We start from the raw sequence: 21,474 nt of genomic DNA on the forward strand, positions 1-21,474 counted from the left end.
TAGGCCCTTGCCTTTGCCCTTAGAAGAAAAGAAAGCGCTGACAGTGGAAACTTTGTCCTTGAAGGGAAGGCTGATGACATGGAGTGGAGAGGACAACAGTGTTGACCATGGAATCCCCTTTCCCCCTCAGCCTCTGACTCATCTGGGCCAAAGGGGCAGAAGCCTTATAGGGGAGGGTGGGGGCTTGCCACAGTGGTGGGAGAAAAATGGGGGCAGTTAACAAAAACGATAGCCCGCCCTCCTTCCTAGGAGGCAGGAGGGTCCAAACAAAAGAACCAGGGGAACCAGGGGAATATTAGTGACCTGCCCCTCCCGGCCGCATGGGGATGGCTAGAGAGAAGAGCTCAAGGCAAACATGGGAGGTGGAGGAGGGGAAAGAAGTGTTCAGGAAGGGGCAGACACGGGTGGGCAGAGGGGAAACAAACGGTGAGAGGAGGCCCTCAGTTGCCAAGAAGGGGGGTGGGGATCTTCTTGGGCATATGAGAGCAGAGAGAGGGGAGAGAAGGGGCGTCAAGGCATGCGCCCCCCCCCCCCCCGCCCCAAAGGGGGAGGCAGCAAATCCAAATTGCATCAAGGGGACAAAAGCAGCGACGAGCCAACAAAACAGCGCAAGGTGGGGGAGCAGGACTGGCCACTGTGGCCAGAGACCCTGGTCCAGGGCAGGAGGTCGGGGGGGATCAGAGCGCGCGCACCCGCCCCCCGCCCGCAGCAGCAGCCGCGGCCAGTGCCAGAGCAGGGACAGCTCTGCGCTGTTCCCCTCGCCGCTCCTTCCAGCAGCAGCAGGAGGAGGTTACTTCTCAGCGTCTGGTTACCAGAAGACACGCCTCGTGCTGCCTGGAAGCGTGTTGAACTAGGGGCTGGACGGGCAAGTACAGCAGGGAAAGCAGCTTCTGGGAAGCAGCAAGAAGCACGGTAAGGGAGATGCACGGATTCCTGCATCCCGGAGCAGCGCGGGCCAGTGCTGCACAGGGCCGAGTGGGGAGCCTACCCTCCCTGCTCGGGGAAGAGTCGCTTCCTTTAGGCAACAGCTCCAGGCAGTGCGCGGACAAAGACAGGCCGACGGGGGAGGTATAAATAGTCACAGAATCAGGTTGCGTCTGGGCCTAATGGGGGGTGTTAAGGGGGATTCACTAGTGAGTGCTGAGGCCATAGTGCAAGGGGTAACGGCTCCATCCTGCACTCGGTGGCGTTAGCTCCTCCGGGCACGGTGCAGGGCACCGGCAGCCTGTCAGCACAGGCTGCGCCGTGCTCCTTGCAAGCCCGGGCCCAGCGCCAGAGCGCTGCAAGGAGCTCATCCTCTCCGCCGCCTGCCCGCGCCTCGCCGTTCCATTGGGCGAAGGAGACGCCAGTTAAGCCGGCGGCCCCGGCCCGACCCCCGTGGACTTCCGCGCTTCCTGGTACCTAGAAAGCCCGTGAGCCGCTGCTGAGCGCTCAGGTACCGAGGCTGCTGGCTGGAAGCTGCATCAGCCCCGCTGCATCCACCTTCTCTTCCATCCTAGGCGGTAAAAACCTTGCTGGAAGCATCGGCTAGTATTACGGGGCAGTTCCTCGTGTTTCAGGGAGCAACAGCCTGACTAGGCTCCTTGCCAGCAAATTCCCTCTTTGTAAGTGTCCGTGCTATTTTTTTAAAAGCTGCTTTGCTTTAAGTTGACTTCATGTCAGTAATATAATATAGAGGGATACTGGGGGAGAAAAATTGAAGCATACCACCTCACTCCATTTAAATATAGTGGGCTGGCAGAGCTTTTTTGAGAGGGCACTCATCGGAACACTGGTAAGTAATCTGATAAATAATTTAATATTATATGTACATGTAAAATAATAAAACAAGGCTTGGCAGCACAATTGATATTGTCAAGCAGCTGCTGCCCTGGCTGGGCTGCAGGAACTACTCCACCTCACCTTCTTGTTATTTGGCAGAATCAAATAAGAGCACAGCTAGGGTGAAAACATTTCCTTTCTGAGCTGTCATCATCAAAAGGCATTTTTATGCATGAGGGGCAGGAAGGGTTTAACTTGTGCAAACTACGGCCAGGCAACTTCTTCAGGACTCAGTTACTAAATTTTGTTGTGTCATAACTCCGATGGATTGCGTTGCCTCTTGCTTCGTAGATAAAATTGTAATGGACTTGTCAAAACTTTTGTAGGCGGCAAGTGACGTTTTTTGCTTCAGCATTTAATTCTGATGTAAGTTTATATTTACAGTTGTGGATCCAGGGAGGGAGGGAGAAACACTGCAAAGTGTTGCTCAGTGGTTTTAAAAACAAACCATGAACAGGGTAATATACTTGTTATGAAACTAAGTGTAATCACTCAAAGTTATATAAACCATCCTTATACATTTACCCATACTTGCAAAAGTTCTCATTTTTACAACCCCAACAGATTATTATAAATTTCTTGGGGATACTCATCCTTTCAGATCACACGATTAAACAGGGATTTCACAGTGGAATGTGTTCTGTAACAGAAACTCCAGTTGTTACTTAAGAGTTGAAAGTATTTACATTTAAATTTTAAAAATTGATGATACATTACAAACTTGTGTAAGGTGCCTTGTAGCTACCTCTTTTTTTGCATCACCTCATCCAGTAGTTAAGTACACTGAGTATTTATTAGTATTTTGAAGCTCTTGTTTTATATAGTGACATTTCAGACAATTCCCTAAACATTGTGGAATCTGTTTGGTAAACTTTTCTGCTAATGAAGCATTCTACTATAGTTGATGTCACTACTGAAAATGTCTGTTATATATTGCACCTTTTTTTTTGAAAATTCTAATTGACAAAAAAGTAAATGTTCTATAACAAACTAATAAACATAGCGGAACATTGATTGAGTCTTGCTTTCCTATTGGATACCATACAAATCTAACTTCTAGGAAGATGGATACTGGCCACAGAATACCATATTCATGGTAACATTGCTGAACTTTTGAAAATAAAGGGAATTACTTTTAATTTGAGTTTTAAAAAAGATTTTTATGGAATAAAATCTTTTGAGTTGGGTATTTCTGTATAGTTAATGACCAGGTGGAGTTCCTTGAGCTTTTCTCTCTTCTATCCAGCCACTTGCTGCTAGGGAAGTGTCTTGTGTGAAGGCCATTAGGACACACCCTCAATTATATGAGCTATTTCCCAAGGCTTGAAAAATTTATCAGATCTACCTTCCTTAGGACTAAACCTACGTAGAGGATGATACTAAAGATAAACTTGAAGCTAGCCCTGTACCCCGGGCTGCTGATAAGAAGTAGGATCTGTCTCTGTCTTTGGACTCTCACTGTTCTCCACTGTTGGGGCAAAAATAATTCTGTTTCTTTTCCCCTAGCAGCTGCCTTTTCTCCATCCTCTGTCCTGTTTTTTGTTGTTGTTTTTCAACTCCAGTGCCTACTGCTGCTGCTTAGAGATTTCTTAAGCAGCAACAGAATGAAATTGACAAGACTAGGCATTTGCACTGCTTCTACTCAATATCCTCATACCAATTTCACACTAATGCTGTTTGAAAAAGCACTGAATAAGTAGCAGGGCACTGGAGTTCTGTTTGTAGACTCAGACAACACTGTTACATTTGGAAATTCATCTTCATGACCATAAGGGGCAGGTTATTTTTATATAGAATCTTAATTCTTATGGTTCCTAATTTATGAGGGAGAGTTTCCTTGTCTCTGGTGACTGAAATTGTCAAGCCGTGGATACCTCTTGTACAAATATAATTGCAGTAGTGACACTGGTCTCAGACTCATTCTACTTTGTGATTCTTACCCATATTTATCACAGATGCTTTTCTTATATTCTCCCTCTCTCTCCCCCCTCAACACATATATACGCATACACACACTCTTTGGATCAAAGTTTGAAAATAGTTGCTGGCAGTCTTCAGAAAGCTGGCTGGTCATATTGTGCTGGCTTTCCTTATTTCCAGCTACGAAGTCACTTTAAAAAACAGCTGAACTATATTAAATACTTTCCTAATATTACTTTCCCGCGTAATGATCACTGTAGTTGCTACAAGACAGTTATGTGATTATAAATGAAAGGGGAGGTGTTTGATTGCAAATGGCAGGAGAGTTTGTCCACGAGATAGTCCCTCTATTTAGATGTGGTCCATCCTAGGACAATTCTTGAACATATAAGAGGTATCATTGATGCTATATATTAATTTTGTGTATGTTAAAATAATGAATGCAACAGATTTGAGATTTAAATTGTCTGAGGTCAGGAAATTCAGACTTTGACTTTCCACTGGAATTGTAACTGTGTTACTTTCATGGGCTCTGTGCATTTTGCTGGGTCTTTCATTCCATGATCCCAGGTGTGAATATGTATAGATTCTACTTAGCTGATTGTCACAGGGGCTATATGGTTTGTCATCTTAGGCTAGTTAGGCCCATCTTCTGAGTACTGATTGGTAGTATTATAGATAGCACTTATCAGATAAGTGAATTTAAATACCTAGGATCAATGGTTGCTGAATATGGTACCCTCCTGAGTAATGCCCAGCATTGTACCACTCTGGTTGGTACAAATGGCAGGAGATGTCTCTGTGATAAAAAGATGCCAATAAAGTTAAAAGGGAAGAGTGTTTAAAACTGTAACTTGACCAATCCTATATGTATAGAACAGAGACTTGCCCCGCCACAAGAAGAGAAATGAGTGTGCTCTCCAACACGGAAATGAAGATGTTGAGATGGTCAAATGGTTGGACACTCTGTGATAGGAAACAAAATGAGGTTGTGGGGGACCTAATGTGGGTTGTCTTGACTGAAGACAAATTGAGAGAGGTGAGGCTACGTTAGTATGGGCATATCTAGTGGAGACCCAGGGGTTATATTGGTAGTGATCGTAGATGGAAGATGACTAAGGGGAAGGCTAAAGTCTCAGAACTTTGACCAGATATCAATGGACCTTAGGGAGACAAATTGTATAACAGCCAGGCATACAAGCATGAGTTTTGGAAGAAGGCTATACAAGTTGCTGACTCCAGATAGGGAAATGGCAAGAAAGAGGAAGAAGACAACTTACCCGATAAACAGTATCTCAGTCACATTTTAATACAACCGTTTTAATTTTGTTTCACTCTTTAAAAAATCTCTTCTGCTCACCGAGAGTGACAAAGCTGATTATAACTATAATTTTCTTTATTTATAAGTCATTTTTATGCTATTAGATCCTTGAATTCTTCAACATTGTCAGATTATTTATATAGCTATGAAGAGACTAGCCAGATCCTCAATGGGTGTAAACATAATTCCACTGGCTTAAATTACCAGTTTACACTAACTAAAGATTTGGCTCATGGTTCATATTTTCAAAAATGGCCTCAAGTTGCATCATCCATAATTATATAACCAAGTATATTCATTATGCAATTTTCAATGACCAAGTTTTTTTTGCCTTCAAAAGACTCATTTGTACATAAAAGTTTATTGTCGGGGCGAAAATGCTTGTCTAATTCTGCTTCTGATGTCAGTGAATGTGTAGATGAGGATTAATTTTAAACCACAAAAATGAATGTATTATTTAATTTTTTAAAAACTTACATTGCAGGAGGATTTTTTCCCCACTGAGGTTATATTTGAAACATTGCACATTTATGGACCTAATACTGCCACATTTGCCCCAGTTTTCTAACGATTCAAATAATACAACATTAGCTAGCTGAGTGGGAGAGCTACATTCTCTGATGTTTGCTCTGCATGTACATAAGACTTTGTAGCAGGGTTCACTACTTCCTGCACTGACTCATGGCTTATCTGGGGATTAGCTCACCACTGATCAGACGTCCCTTCCAGCAGTTGCTCAGCCCATTGTTTTAATATCACCTTCTAGGACTCTTGGTAGTAATCTTTTTTGTTACTTCTCCCTCCATCCAGGTCACTTTAATTCTCCACTTCATGGGATGGGAGGGATGGCCATTAGTGTCTTTCTAGGTAAGCTGTCCCTCTGCTGTTCCAGTCAATTCTCTGTTCTACATCCAAGGCTGTGCCACTTTTCTGGTAGGGAAACTTAGATCTTCCCTCTGTTACAGGTTCTAGCCCAGAGATCCTATGCTCTGCAACTATGATCTACTTCTAGACTTAGCTGCTACTTCTCGGAGCTCTGTTTTACTTCCTCTCTCTGTCCTCTCACACCTCTGGTTTACTACCTGTCAGAGATTCCTCTGCTCTGTAGCTACTTCTCCAACCCTGTAATCTCTAACCAACATCCCTCCTGTTGACTATTTCCCCCTGCCATAGGTGCCAACTTTTCCTGGTGCAGGTGGGTGCTTGACGTCTCCTGCCTCCCTGACTCCACCCCTACCCTGCCCCTATTCCAACCCCTTCCCCAAAGTCCCCGCCCCAGCCCTGCCTCTTCTCTGCCTCCTCCCCTGAGCGCACTGCGTTCCCACTCCTCCCCCCTACCCACAGCTTGTTATGCTGCAAAACAGCTGTTTCACAGTGGTAGGTGCTGGGAGGAGAAGCAGGGACGCTGCATGCTCAGGGGAGGAGGTGGAGGTGAGCTGGGGCGGGGAGCTTGACTGCTGGTGGGTGCTCTAGCCCCGTAGCACCTATGAAATTAGCCCCTATGCCCCCTGCAAGTCCCTTCTGTTCTCTGCTTCTTAGTTTTATTGAATCCCGGCCTGTTTCTGCCCAGGTAAGCTTCATCCTTAATTAAGCCTTATTGATCCTTGGCTCCCCTCCAGGGGCAACCTATGTGGTTAATTGGCCCATCTAGCATACCTTAACCCCTTAAAGACTGGTGTGGGTGAACACTCCATCACAGGCTCTTTCTATGCAGGGCTTTTTTGCACCAATGTAGCTATACAGCACCAATGTAAGATGGGGCATGCACTCATGGAGTTTATCTACATTATTTGGGCTGCTACTCTGAAACCTGTACACTGATGTAGTCACACTGGTGCAAATTTCCCAATTCTAGATAAATCCTAAAACAGTAGGTGCAGTACCTGGAGAGCTACATATTCATTTGTATGACAACATGTGATGATGGGGTGTACAAATATCATATTAGGCAACAAGGGTTCGTTAGGCTAATAGAGGCCAAATCATCCCCATGCTGTGGCATCTGAAGCTGGTGTCATTCTTTGAGGGAGGAGTTAAAAAGGGAGAACCCAGCTCAGGTGCTGTCTTAGTGGGAGGGAGAATAGACTTTGAGCCCTTTCTGTGAGGAGAGAAGGTTGGCTGGGGCTAAGAACTGGGAAGACTGCTCTTAACAGGGCCCTTTCCAGGTAAAGGGATGAGTTTTTATTTTATTTTTTCATGTATATTGTGGATTTCAGCGGGTGGAATTCTTGTACTGGACTTTTTTGGGTAGATGCTGTGTTTAGATCTTTGCAGCTGCATTTTGGACTTGAGAAGGAGTGGAGCTGTTGTGTGGTCTAGCGTGGAGGGCTGTGTCACCTCACTTGGGAAAGAGTTGGAGGCTGGGCAGAGCAGTGGAAGACCAGGAGGATAACACAGGCAGGACAATGAATGTGCCATGCCAAAATGGGGCATGTTTCTACATCCTAATTAAGGAACAGATTCGGCATATAGTATATTCAATGGCAATAGTATATTTTTATTATACTATTATAATATTAGCCAAACAGAGCTGTGCTATATCTCAGTGGTTTATGGAAAAGGTAATATATTATCATAAATGTTCAGCAGTAAGGGGCAATGACTGAAGATTAGTTAACTTTTACTTAGTGTGTGATATCTAGGTTTGACAGTTAAGGACACAGTCAAGTGTCTATGTCCTTGTTTCTATATTTTCATGCATTCCCTTGTACATTTTATCTTCATATCAGATTAAAATTCAGATAAGCTCCAGTTGCTGCATATATATTCGTACATGTGTAAGCACAGTAGTTACTTTTATGATTCTTGAAGTAGGCCCTCCTAATAACTTAGTGTCATCTAAACTATTATGTCTTTAATAGTAAATTCCTGTCTTTATATAATATATATAAATGAAAAATCTATTTTTTGAGTACTACTGTAATGGTACAGAATTCTGTGTTTTGGATTATTACTGTACAATTTCTATAAAAATGTTAAAAATGTTCCCATTTATATAATAATGATATGCTGCATTGCTTTGTTAGCATTCTGAATTAGTGTCCTGAAAATTAATGTACTGAATGCTCCATGGAAGGCTAACCACTAATGTGTCTTCAGGATCAATCTATCATTAATTGTTTGTTTGTGTTATCATAGCACCTTGGGGCCTTGACTTATGACTAGGGCTCCTTGTGCTACATATTGTACAAACACAAAACAAAAAGACAGTCCCTGTCTCAAAGACTTTACAATTTAAGTATAAGACGAGACAACAGATACCTATAGAGACTGTTGAGGGAATACAAGGAAACAGTAAGACAATAGCACGATAGGCTATAGCAGTGGTTCCCAAGTTTGTTCCGCTGCTTGTGCAGGGAAAGCCCGTGGCGGGCCGGCCGGTTTGTTTACCTGCCACATCCACAGGTTCGGCTGATCGTGGCTCCCAGTGGCTGCGGTTCGCTGCTCCAGGCCAATGGGAGCTGTGGAAGTGGCGGCCAGAACCACTGGGCTATAGGCACGCCAATCGCCTAGCTCTTGATACTGAATGAGAGGTGATAGGCAGGGAGGGGATAGGCTGTGAAGGGCCTTGAAAGTGAAAATAAGTTGCTTATGTTTGGGATAGAGATGAGAGCTGCTGGAGGGATGCAAAGAGAGGGATCATGTGGTCAAGTGGCGGGCTAGAAAAATAATCTTTGCAGCTGCATTATGAAAAGATGTGAGCAGAGCAAGGTTGCATTTGTCAGGGCCAGAGAAAAGGATGTTGTAGAAATGTGACCTGATGAGAGTTTTAGATGTGCGGATGGATAGGAAAGGCCATATTTTAGAGATGTTATACAGAAAGAATGTGAGAGAGTTATATATAGCCGGGGTGTGAAGACTTAGAGAGAGGTCTGAGTAGAAGATAATGTCTAGGTTATGGGGCTGAGTGACAGGCAGGATGTTGGTGTTCGGAAGGGATTGGGAGACGGGAAGATAGAGATCTGGTTTAGTCATGCTGAGTGTGAGCTGACAGCTAGACATCCATGAGGAGATGTTAGAAAGATGTGCTGAAAATTTAGTTTGGACAGAAGACAACCAGTCTGGTATGGAGAGAGAGAGCTGTGTGTTGTCAGCATGCAGATGTTGTTGAATTGGTTTATGGATGAGATTACTCAGAGATAAAGTGTAGTGGGAGTAAAGAAAGGTGTCCTGAATAGAGCCCTGTGGAATCCAGACAAAAAATGGGGAGCGGGGGAGGGAGGGAGATTAAGATCCTCTGAAGGACATGCTGAAGGAGAAATTGGTGAGGTGGGAGGAGAACCGGGAGAGGACAGAGTCATAGAGGCCAAAGGAGGACAAGATTTCAAGAAGGATATGGTTGACTGTGTCAAAGGTGGCTGATGGGTGAAGGAGAATGGAGTACTGGGTTGGAGATTTAGCTAAAAAGAGGTAATTAGAGGTTTTGGAAGGAGCAGTTTCAGTTGACAGCAAGGTGAGGAAACCAGTTAGTAGAGAATCTAGAATGGAACTGGGGGAGAGGGACTCCAAACTGCAGTTGTCGAAAGGGGCTTTGGGATGAAAGGGAGATGGGAAGGTAGCTGGGGAGTCATGCAGAATCAAGTTTTTTGTTTTGTTTATTTTTTTGGCTTTTTGTTAAGATGGGATAGACTAAAACATGTTTGTGTTAGGAAGGGAAGAACCAGAGAAGAGTAAATGATTAAGGAGCTTTGCATGGCAAGTGATGAGAATGAGTGTGAGGGAGAACAGGAGGTGGGATGGGATCACTAGGCTGGTGGAGAGGTTAGAGGAGGAGAGCTGATGAGACTTCTGTGTCTGTGACCAGGGGAGAGAATGGTAGGGAGGGAAGGGAAGGCAAGGCAAGCTGATGGGATTAGAAGGGAGCTGGAAAATTTTAGGGGTAGAGGAGACCAAGGTAAGCCATCTTTTGGTAGATCAGTTTCCTATATGAAAACATTAGGTAAATTTTATCTAATTTCCACTCAGACAACAGTTCTTTGCTATTCTGGTTTCTACCCTCTAAAATCTCTCTCATAAGTATAGTTGAAGAATACCACTGTTTTCAATATCAGCTTAGAAAGTTGGTTCCTATTTTCAAATGTAAATGTCTTTCTTGGCTGTTTCAAAGCAAGGGTTTTCATGCAACTCAAACAACAATTTGCTATTTACTTTTATCTGTATGGCTTGTTGTGGTGGTTATTTGAATGCTGGTAGGCAGGTTTCCAGAGATTCTTGTTTTGCCTCTTCCTGAGCTTTTGTCTACTTTCTCTTTTCCTTAAAAAGATAGGTCTTCTAGTCTAAACTCATCTATACTAATAGATCTTACTATATTTTCTTATGTAACTAGTCCTTACGCACATGGGTGTGCCATTGAAGTTGGTGTGACAGATTTCTGTTACCAATCTGCGTGAGGCGTCAGGTGATCAGGCTGAGGCCACAGGATCGTTAAGGGAGGAGATGACATAACACAGCAAGTGTCTAAATTTTAAAGCTTTATTGATAAAATAATATAACAGTGGAGAGTTCTGGGTGGGGGGTTCCCCACATCACTTAGAGGAAGGAAGAAAGTGTTGGTGCCCCAAGCCCTAACCCACTTTCATACTCTCACACGCACTACATGAGGCTGGCCAGGCCTGGGTGTAACGTAAGAAAAAGAGGGGGAAGGGTGAACGGGAGTTCTGTCCTGTGTTTACAGATCATCCAGGTCCATGGTGATCTCCAAGTTGCTCCAGCTCTCAGGAGGGTTTTAATTCCTGGGCTCCTTGGTGCTTCATTTAGGGACTTCTTATCGTTGGACTGAGCTTGCTAGCTGCAGTGTTGAGTTGATCCATTCTCTGCTCTCTTTCTCCTTCCCCCTTTGGCCTCTTGCAGCTTGCAAAAGAATCTTTCACTCTTCACTCACACCTTTGACCCTCCCCAAAATGCTTTGTGATGCTTGCAACAGCGTTAGCAATATACAATGCTGATCTGCCTTCCCCAGGGGACCCCTTGAGGGAGGGGACCATCGGGGTGTGACATTGGTGGGACCATTCATGTAATACAAATGCAGGATTGGGCTCTTATGACAATCATGCATTGTATAGCCCTGAATAACTGGACACAAGTTGTTGACCCCCAACCCCTGCTACATTTTCAGGTTTATGGGGAACAATTTAATGAAGAGAGTGAAAAGGTAACATGGGAAGGGAGGGAAATAAAACAAACATTAGATGAAAGATTGAAAAAAAAAAAAAAAACTAATGGTGAGGCAGATCAGAGAAAAGGGGGGAAAAACATGCTGTCAAAGAGGAAGACGGAACAGATTTCAGCAGAATGAAGGATGAGCCCAGGAAAATAAGTTATAGAAAATCTACATAACAGTAAAAATAAATTAACATTTTGTATTCATTTTAGTGAATTTAACATTTAAAAGAAGATATTGTTTTAGACTGAGAAATATTCTGAACTTACAAAAAAGAGCCCAACATTGATGCGAAATAATCCCTCCCACTACTTCAGGTCTTACTCGTGGGGGATGTGGAGTGAGGAGGGAAATGTTTGTAATTTTGCCTTTAAAAAGTCTCAGGCTTTTCTTTCAAAGCTGAATGTCAAGCTGCTTCCCTCCCTAGTGTCCAAGTGCAACCCCCTTTCAATTAAAAAGGAAAAAAAGTCACTGCATGGCTTCTGCCCTCAGTTCACAGCAATGAAGAGTGCACCTCAGATCTCACTTGAATCCCTGCAAATAATTGTTTTTTTTCCAAAATACCAAAAGGCATTATTTCACACCAAAAAAATTATTTTCAAGTTAACTAGTTACATTTAGCTAAAATTTTACAATAAAGCAACAAAAGGGGTGGCTTGAAAATGTGTATTGATGTCCCTAAGGTAGTCAATTCCTAATCCAGTTTAACTGGTTTGATTTTAAAAAACATCACCACACAAAACACTTACTTTTCTCAGTGCAGTTTCAAAATGTCCAGTGATCATCCACCTAGAAAGTGTAGGCTAATGTTAATAACTTCAGTGAACACCTTTAATTGTAGTTTATTTACTGGGTGCCTATCCAAACAGAGTACATATGCTTACATCCTGATTTGTTTTTGCCCTGTTAGAAAATTATCTTGCTATACATGTTGCTATCAGACTAGTGTTAGCTTCATAAACTGAGCCCATATGTGCTAATTAAGGGTCTGATTCCAAAAGATGTTGAACACCTGCAGCTCCCACTCACTTGGATGGGAGTTGCAGGTGCTCATCAGCTTTACAGATGAGGAACTAATTTAGAAAATTGAAATCCTCCCCTGACATGCCTAAATTACTTCTTGTGAAATTACTGAAAGGGTGGTGTCTGTTTAGTTGTGCAGATCTATGTCCAGTTTTGGAATAAACAAGACAATTTTTGTATCTCTCAACTTCCTCCTACAATGTTTATTTGGCTGGAAAAAATGGCTGATGCTAAAGGGTAAGTGTTAGGATCATAGTAATCAGGGTGGATAAAAAAAATAAAAAATGAGATTTTTAGATTGAAATCAAATGCAGCTTTATTAAAAATTATTTAATAGGTTGTCATTTCAAATCTAATTAAAATAGTTATTTTAAATAGTTATTTAACTATTAGTTATTTATTAAAATTTAAATTAAATGCAAAAAATAATTTAGTAGTACATATTTGCTGCCAAGTTTTAAAGAGAGTCAAACCACTGACCTGGTGGAAGGCACTCGGTAAGCACTTGGAACTAGAGTATGAAGTGCTAAGCTAGCTTTTGACAGCAATTGTAGAGAGAATATTTTCTTCACTACAGTTTATTCAACTAATTCAGTTAACTGACTCATTCATTCAAGTTAAGAATCCTCTCTCCCCCCTCAAAAAAGTAGGAAAGTTTGTTTTCATCTTCCAATCTATGAATAAAAACCAGGTGTGAGATGATGAAAATCTACTGGTTCTAAAATCTTGAATGACATGGTGACCAGAAATAATCAGTTAAGTTTATTAACTACAGATAATAGTTCCTTTGTTTAATAAATCAGTTAGTTTTAAATGTAAAATAATGTTTTGATCAACTTTTTTGATAAACATTTTTTCTTATCGATTCATTTGATTCTTATCACATGTGATTCTTATCACATTTAATAGATTATTTTTTAACCCCCCTTTTTACTTGCTGGGTATTTCCTTCACGGGGATGACTGCAAACAGCCGTTAATATGTAGGATTACCCTTGAGTCATGATAATACTTCATTAAACTTCTATTAAATTAGACAAAACAGTCATAGGTTGATTGTCTCACTCCTGCCTGTCCACCATCACAACTGGCACCATAGTAATGCGGTCTCATTGGAAAGGCTAAAGACTGAATAGGCAGGGAACCTGGGGTAGTAACTCCAGGTCAGGGCAGAAGCATGTTGGCAGGGCAGTGTGAGAAAGCTTACACTGTCTGTCTGATCAGTCTATAGGGACATCAGTCTGGAATTCCTCACCATTTTAAATTCACTTGAACATTTCTTTAAAGGAAATGAAAACAATATTAAAAAATAGGCACAGCTATTAAAACCAATGACAATTTATAGTAACAATCATTATCACAACAGTCTACATGGATTGTGTCTATTTTTGAGTCATCTATTTGGGAGACTCACTTTTTATTTTATTTTATTTTTTAATTTATTTTAAATTGGTTAGTCTCTAAGGTGCCACAAGTACTCCTTTTCTTTTTGCGAATACAGACTAACACGGCTGTTACTCTGAAACCTGTCACTTTTTATTAGTTATGCTGATTTAAAATGGAATGCAAGGCAACCTGATTCCATGGTAATAGCCTCATATAGTTCTTCAATACAAAACATCACAGATTGGATTACGTCTCTTCATGGGTTTTACATCTCAAACACTGTCTGATGGCAGTGTATAGAGCATTTCACACTTACTACCAAGCTTTACTGTTTACTTTATCCATCTGTTAGCCTGAAGTCTCTGGACTTCTACTTAAGTAGAGTCTTCTTCTATCTTATTTTCTGAAGAGCAAGTGCTCGAGCTACTAAGCAGTTTGAACCTAAGGATCGAAGTCCTGGTGTCCTGTTAGTTGTGGATGTGACCTCAAATCCTCTCACGACCTAAAATAAAAACCTTTATGCTAGTGGTATCATCTCCTGAACTCGTGTACATTTACTAGAAACTAATTACTGTCTTGAAGTCTCCCCAGCTGCCAGTCACTTCAAAGGGGGCTTCTTATTCTTAGCTGAGGACAGAATTTGACCCTTGTAGACCAGAATTATTTATTCGATAAGGGAAGATGGAAAATGTTGGCACAGAAGAAAGACAAAGGCGGAATCTAGACACTAAACACCGTGGAGCTAGATTTTACTAACTACTGAGTGTTAAATTGGCTGCACTCTCATGGGGATCATGCAGTATTGAAGTGGCCTGTGCAATGCTTGCTGGGCACAAACATTCTACAGTGCAGCTGGGTGGCTAGAGTCAAATTTGAGTAAGGGCCTTAGCTCAGTCCCTGCTCAGTGCTTTAGCCAGTTGCATGGCCAGATCTAGCCTGAGTCCTTCACTGCCTCTAGATCAGTAATTCTCAACCTTCTCAGACTGCTGTCCCCCTTTCAGGAGTCTGATTTGTCTTGCATACCCCAAGTTTCACCTCACTTAAAAACGTCTTGCTTACAAAAATCAGACATAAGTGTCACAGCACACTATTACTGAAAAATTATGGTACTTTCTCATTTTTACCATATAATTATAAAATAAATTAATTGGAATGTAAATTTTGTACTTATATGTCAGTGTGATAATTGAGTCTGTTTTTAATTGGTGAGCCTTGTTTGAAGCCCAAGTCCTGTTGCTCAGGGCTGAAGCCCTGCTTGCCACCCCCCTAAACCCATCCTGTGGACCCCCTTGGGGACTGCAGTCCCACAGTTTGAGAAATACTGATCTAGATGAGTTGAGTACCCACAGTGGTGCACGTGCCCCTGGTTGAGAACCACGGCTCTGGACTACCAGATACTGCCCTAACTGGCTGGAGAAAGAATGAGCTGGATTAGAACTGAGGCCGAGTTCAAGAGGCTGGCCTTGTCTCATGTTGCTGAAGTTGTTGTGGACATGGTGTGTAGCCTCTTTTCTGGACAGCAGACCTGCTGTGGTTTTGCTGAGCAGAGCTGAGGCCACTGCTTAGCTCACTTAACTCCTTCCCCTTCATTCATGTGTAGCTGTTCAAGTGGCTAAGAATAGCAGGGCTTGAACTCATCCATTAAAGGAGCTCCAGTAGCTTTGTTGTGGCTGAGGTATGGGGAAAGGCACAAATAAAACGGGAGGGAGTTTTGGTTGCAAATAGATCCTGAGATAGGGAAGAAAGATTCTCTTCTCTTTGCATTCAGTCTGGTTTTTATCACATGGTTTAAGGATTCACTTGGAAGAATCATCCCTGTTAACAATGCATTCATTAAGGACTTGCTTACTTAAACCCTGAAGAAGTTTGAAGTCAATGAAAGAAAATGTAGAAAACTTGTATTTGTGTTTTGTTTTTGATTGGCTTTTTGTGTACAAGGCTAGTAAACAATGGTAGTTAATTAGTTTGACAACTTTCCCCTATGTATTTTGGATCTGTCTTTGCATTTTGAAGTACATATGTGCATGAAAGAGGGCGCCTCCGACCCAAAGACACAAATTAAAATAAATCTGATATATCTTATTTTGTTCTGAAGCTACTTGTCGTAGTGCTCCTTGAAAGTGAAGGCAAAACAAGAACTTTCCATCCCCAGTTGTCTTGGCAGTATTGCCTGATGGATAGAGTAGAGGACTTAGGAGATGTGGGTTCTGTTCCTGGCTCTGCCACTAGTCTACTCAGTGACCGTAGGCAGGCTTTCTATGCCTCAGTTTCCCCATCTGTAAAATAGAGATAATGATACTGACCTCCTTTGTAAAACGCTTTGAGATCTATATATTGAAAAGCACTGTAGAAGAGAGAGGTGGTATTATTATTACTGGTAGCAGAACACAGTTTCTCATGCTGTTTCAGAGGGCTTTGTGATATCTTATACATTTTGAACCACTTGGGAAGATGCTAGCCTTATTAAATGAGATGTCTACATCGCAGAGAGGGACATCTTTAATTTTTCAGTGTAGTATGTTAAAGAAGAATCAAAAGTGGAATTCAGCTTCAGCTGGTATCTTTTGCACTGCTGAAAGGTTAATAAGTATTTTGGTTTACTTTATTTTCTGTTGGAAAAAGTTACATTATTTCACCTCCTTATTTTTGGAAGTTGAATGTTAAAAATATAAATTTGTCCTCTATGCTAAATAACCTGAATATATTTTCCCTTTTATGTTCATTTGTTTTGTTTTTTTATTTCCTTGTAAATGTTAATATATATGTATATATTTGGAGCTCTACCAGTAGCTGTAAGTTTGAATTATTGTCCCTGTGCATTTTTATTGATCCTAAACTAGTTCCCTCAGCAGGATGCTGTACATTCTGCATGTTTTGCTTAACCCTTTGTGTGACAGATTGAACTATGTGTACCATAATACAAATAACTAGTTACAGCCTGGCTCTGAAGAATTTCAGTGCTCCTCGGTTATTCTTTAAGCACGATCCAAGCCCTGTAGAAGTCAATGGAAAGACTTCCATTGACCACATTGGACTTTGGATCAAGATCATAGATCTTAGGGTGGTTCTGTTATGCAGGTATAATTTGCATTTGGATAAGAGATTAAGAACAAGACGCTTAGTGGCGGTTTATGATTTCAAGTCTTTAGTCAAATTACAGCACTCCAGGTTCATGCTCATGCTATTAACTGTTTGAAATATTTGGAATATAGTGGAATAAACCTGTCTGACTGCCTAACTTTATGTCCATTTTGCAATGTGTGCCTTGTATAGTAACTGATTTATTTTTGTAGTCCTTTAAAATTAATACAGATAGACTGTTTGTGCCGTCAATAACTTTTTTAACTATCTCAAACTTGGAGAGGAATAAAATTTTCTCTCAGAACTTGCAATAGATGTCTTTTTAATATGTATATGCTAGAAAAGTGTACAAAACTTTATACATCATCTACTGTCAGATGATTCTTTGCAATGCCTAGTTTATTTTTCTGATTTCAATAAATGCTTGTAATTCTCATGTCATGCCTCTTGGGTCATCTGCCCCTATCTGGGCCCATGATAGTCCTTACTTTAAAACACTGTTTACTGTGTCTGTGTGTGCACCCTTATATAGACCACTCTGCTTTCAGTTGGTGTTTATAGGGCATTGTTACTTCCTTTGGCCGATTGCTAATGACAGGGCATCATGCTAAGATCATAGTTTGTTAAACAATTTCTGTTCCTGTTACACACACACACGGCTTGCCTTTCTTTCTCAGGAGTAAAAAATGCTTCCCCTCCCCCCCTTCCTTTTCAGACATTGGGGTGATCCTGAGGAAAAAAAGAAAAACACAGTGAAGATCAGGCATTTTTGTTTTACCATGAGATAAAGTTGCAGAGGTCCGCTCCAGGTTGAGGGTATAAGGTTGACCTCCATGAATATACCTTACAGTAAAAACAGAAGTGCCTGGTCTTCACTGTGTCTTTTAACTCAGGAAAACTCATGCATGTTGGTTACCCCAAGGTTTTTTTTAAAAACAGCATTTTTAGCAGTGAGGAGAAGCCCATACAGTCTATTTCAGTAGTTGGTCTTCTAGGAGTATTCTGTTCCCTGAAGTATTACATGTAGGGTGACCAGATGTCCCGATATGATAGGAACAGTCCTGATATTTGGGGCTCTTTCTTATATAGGCTCCTATTACCGCCCCCCCGTCCCAATTTTTCACACCTGCTATCTGGTCCCTAATTACATGTAAATTGGTAATCTGCACTGTGATTTAGGGGTGTTGATACAAAAGAGTTTAATTGCCATGAAAGTAAAAGGTAGTCTTTCATTGGCAGCCTAGTTTGAGATATCAAGATATCTTTAAGAAGCATACATATATACAAAGTGTAAATTTCTCACACCAGTAGTTCTGTAGCAGTGGTTTTCGACCGTTTTTCATTTGCAGACCCCTAAAAAACTGGAGGTGCAGATCCCTCTGGAAATCTTCCACATAGCCTGTGTATCCCCAGAGGTTGAAAACCACTGTTTTATATCAAGCAAAAAATCATAATTGGATGCTTCAGTGTGGTTTTACATATAATGTGTATCTGCAGCAATTAAGGTGGTCCTTTATTAGCATTTAAAATCATCCTTTTTCCAAATACATATAAGCTTTTAACTTAAGAACTAAATAGTTATGGAGCAAGTTGTATGAAGGTGTTGATGGTGATACTAGAAAAGGCTTCACAATCTTTCAGATTTGGGTGTATACTGTTTTTGCAGGACTGTTTCTTCATAAATCAGTGGTAAAATTCATTCTCTTAAATACGTGAAGATGCATTTTTTTTTGGTAAAATAATAGATGAGTGAAATTTGCTTTATTGGATAGCATGTGATAATTCTCACAAAATCTGGCCGTTCAGTGCATTCAAGAATCTGCAGTAAGGAGCTGTGTTGAGATGCCAGTGCTCCAGGATCAGCACTAGGTACTTTGGTGCACTAAGCCACTATTATCGTGGTGGTGGTGGTTCTGGTGGTGGTGTCAGGAAGCTGATGGGAGAGGGTGCTTGGGCCAGAGCCATACCAGTGTGGTGGTTCCAGATCTTGGTCAGTATGCTGCTATTCACAAAGGAGCAATGCTAGCGACCCAGTGATTCCCATAGCACCTACAACATTCCTGATTTAAGCATATGCTGGGTAAGGGCAGGAAAGAAATAATGTTTGTAGAGGTATTAACAGTATGACTGTCTCATCCCCTTAGTTTTTACATTTTAAATAGTAGCTGGATTTGTCTGGCTGTTTGTTGTGACTTTTGTGTGTAGGTGTGTATCTGAACAGTTAATTGAGTCTGATTTTGTTTCTTTATTTTTATGTAGCATTTTTGCAGACACAAGCCGCAGAAAACTAGCATAGAAAAAAGAAAATACTGATAGAGAACTTTGTGATTTTTTTTTTCTTCACATGTATCAGACACTTTCTGTGTGATGAGGAAAAATTTTAGCTCTAGGCTGATGCACAAAGGATTATTTAATCCATAATGAAGAAAATGTAAAGGTCAGTTGAACAAAACCAATAGGTAAGTTATTGCTATCAACCTAGAAAAACTAGACTTTTCTGAAAATAGTGGGAAAATATTTGTTAAAATGCCCTAATAGAATGTGCTTCTTTAAGATTATGGTTCTCAAGTTTAGAAACCGCTGATAAATAATATAATGGGTAAAGTTGCCTTGGAAATCACTGTTTTTTAAATTGACTAGCACATAGATGTGGAAATGAGCATTACGATTTTTGTCAGCATGTTCGTTAGTGTTCCAGCTCAAATTTCTCTACCTTAATTCTATTGAATGAAAATGGTGTGCAGAATGTCAGTTCAAATATGTGCACAATCTTTGTTTCAAAATGATCTTGATAAATGACACATTTTCTTATTCTGCATGTTACCTTCTTAAGGGGGTTCCATTTTCAGCTTACAGTTAAAAACTAATTAATATAAATCAACTTTTTAAACAACTTTTGTTCTCAATTAACTTCACGACAATTCCAATTTAAACAAACAAGGCTGTTCAGTATCTATAAAAAGAGTTCACTTACATGCTAGAAGGGACATTATTACAGGAAGACCATGCATAAGGCACTATTTTCATAACTAAAACTACTGAATTCTCATGGACTAATATTCTGAAGTTTACCATTTACACTTGTGAAAGGTTGACTCTGTTTAGATAGCCAGTATATTTAAATGTCTGACATAGGTTCCATTTCACTTCTGTTTCCAAACTGCTTTTCTCTTTCTTCCACGTTATATTCTGTATGCACTCTTTGGGTGTAGTCTTGGCCTTATTGAAGTCAGTGGGAGTCTTGCCATTGACTTCAGTGGGGTCAGGATTTCACCCTTGGTGTATTTTGCCTGCTGGTGAAGTTGACGCCCTCTGCTCTGGGGAAACCATAAGCAAAGTTTTCCCTAGTACTTTGTGTAGCGATGTGATATAACTACCTTAAGTGGAATACTTTTGTTAGTGCAAATGTATCATTTTTAAAAAGTAAGATTTGCATTGTCTAGTTTTCTGTGCTTTTTCCTCTAAAGATGTAGATGTCTGATTCTGTAAGCCACAGCATGCTTTCAGCTCATTCGAAGCAGTGGGTATTGGGGATGCTAAGGATCTTGTAGGGTGATACTGGTAGCTAGCTACTGTTTATTTACCATAAACTACTGCACTGAGCTGAATTCTCAAGTAAATTGTCGATCCTTGATATACACTACTTGAATATATATGAATGGGAAAAATATAGGTTTCATGATTTAGAAATAAATCACATTTTATAAAATGTGTTCAATTACATAAAAATATAAACCATATAACAACAGCATAAGGAATTGCTTCCATTTATTCTCTTTATGGTCAGTTCATTCTCAGACAATGTAGGCTGATTTTTGCCTGGTGTTGGAAGATGCTAATTTGTTCTTTTTTAAATTCACTTGGATTCTAGAACATATTGTGTTCCCAGAACAAGCATCTACAAGTTAGAGATTCATTATGTTTTCTGAAGTGATTTCACTCCTGCTGCATCAAATGTGTGAAACTGCTTCCAGATTAACGTGGGACTACTAGTTTACAAACGGAATGCTTAATTATTCTGGCTATTGAAGAAAGTTTACAGTAGGAGTAGTAGTACATGGACTGCTTTGATAATGGTTATACATTCACTGAAGCTGAATTCTCCGTTTTCGTAATTCCCTACAAACAAAAGATATGTTGACGATGGCAATATAATTTTTCTAGTTGGGCACCTTAATTCTTTTTGAGTATTGGATGTTTTACTTATGTTGATTGTTTCTCTTCCTTTCCATCATAAAACGTTCCAAAATTCCTGCACTTCTCTGCAGCAGTCACATTTTGAAACCACTATGAACTAAGATATTGGGTTTACCAAAACCATAACTGAAAATAGCAAATCCAGTAAGGTGGTGTGTCTGGTAGTGAAGGCAATTGTACTTCAGTGATACACAAGTAAGGATTTCAAGGACTTCTTTTGTTTAATTGGGTAGTTAAGATTGGAGAAAATGAGGTGATTTGAATGCATGGCAGAACCTTTTAGAGGTTACTAGCTTCAAGATTTCAGCAGGTTTTTGTGGTGTCTATATTATCTATCTCCATAGCATCTGAGCATTAGTGCAACACCTCTGCACCCTACTTTTCTTTCTAGTTAACAAAACAACTTACTTTTCCTCTAAGATGTTTCTTTTACTGTTTTCTATGCCTCCTCTCCTGCATTGTGGTGAAAGAGAAAGATGGGCTGCTCTTTACGTGGCCACATTGAGGGAGTACATGTGAATTTAATGAAAGAACAAGTGATAGACTAATTGCACTAAAGAGGTTGG

At 40.7% G+C, this 21,474-nt stretch overlaps 1 protein-coding gene across 5 annotated transcripts in view; it reads left to right on the forward strand.

Moving 5' to 3' along the window:
- The first annotated feature begins 650 nt into the window (after positions 1–650).
- GPD2 (glycerol-3-phosphate dehydrogenase 2) overlaps positions 651–21,474 on the forward strand; it is a 122,165-nt gene continuing 101,341 nt past the window's right edge. The window contains exon 1 of one of the 5 annotated variants that reach the window (XR_012154259.2): positions 651–912. The gene's annotated coding sequence lies outside the window, so the exon portion shown is untranslated. The other 4 variants (XM_073305516.2, XM_073305520.2, XM_073305519.2 and 1 more) reach the window with 4 other exon arrangements.

Source organism: Lepidochelys kempii, chromosome 11 (assembly GCF_965140285.1).
Source record: "Lepidochelys kempii isolate rLepKem1 chromosome 11, rLepKem1.hap1, whole genome shotgun sequence".
Classification (NCBI taxonomy): Eukaryota; Metazoa; Chordata; order Testudines; family Cheloniidae; genus Lepidochelys; species Lepidochelys kempii.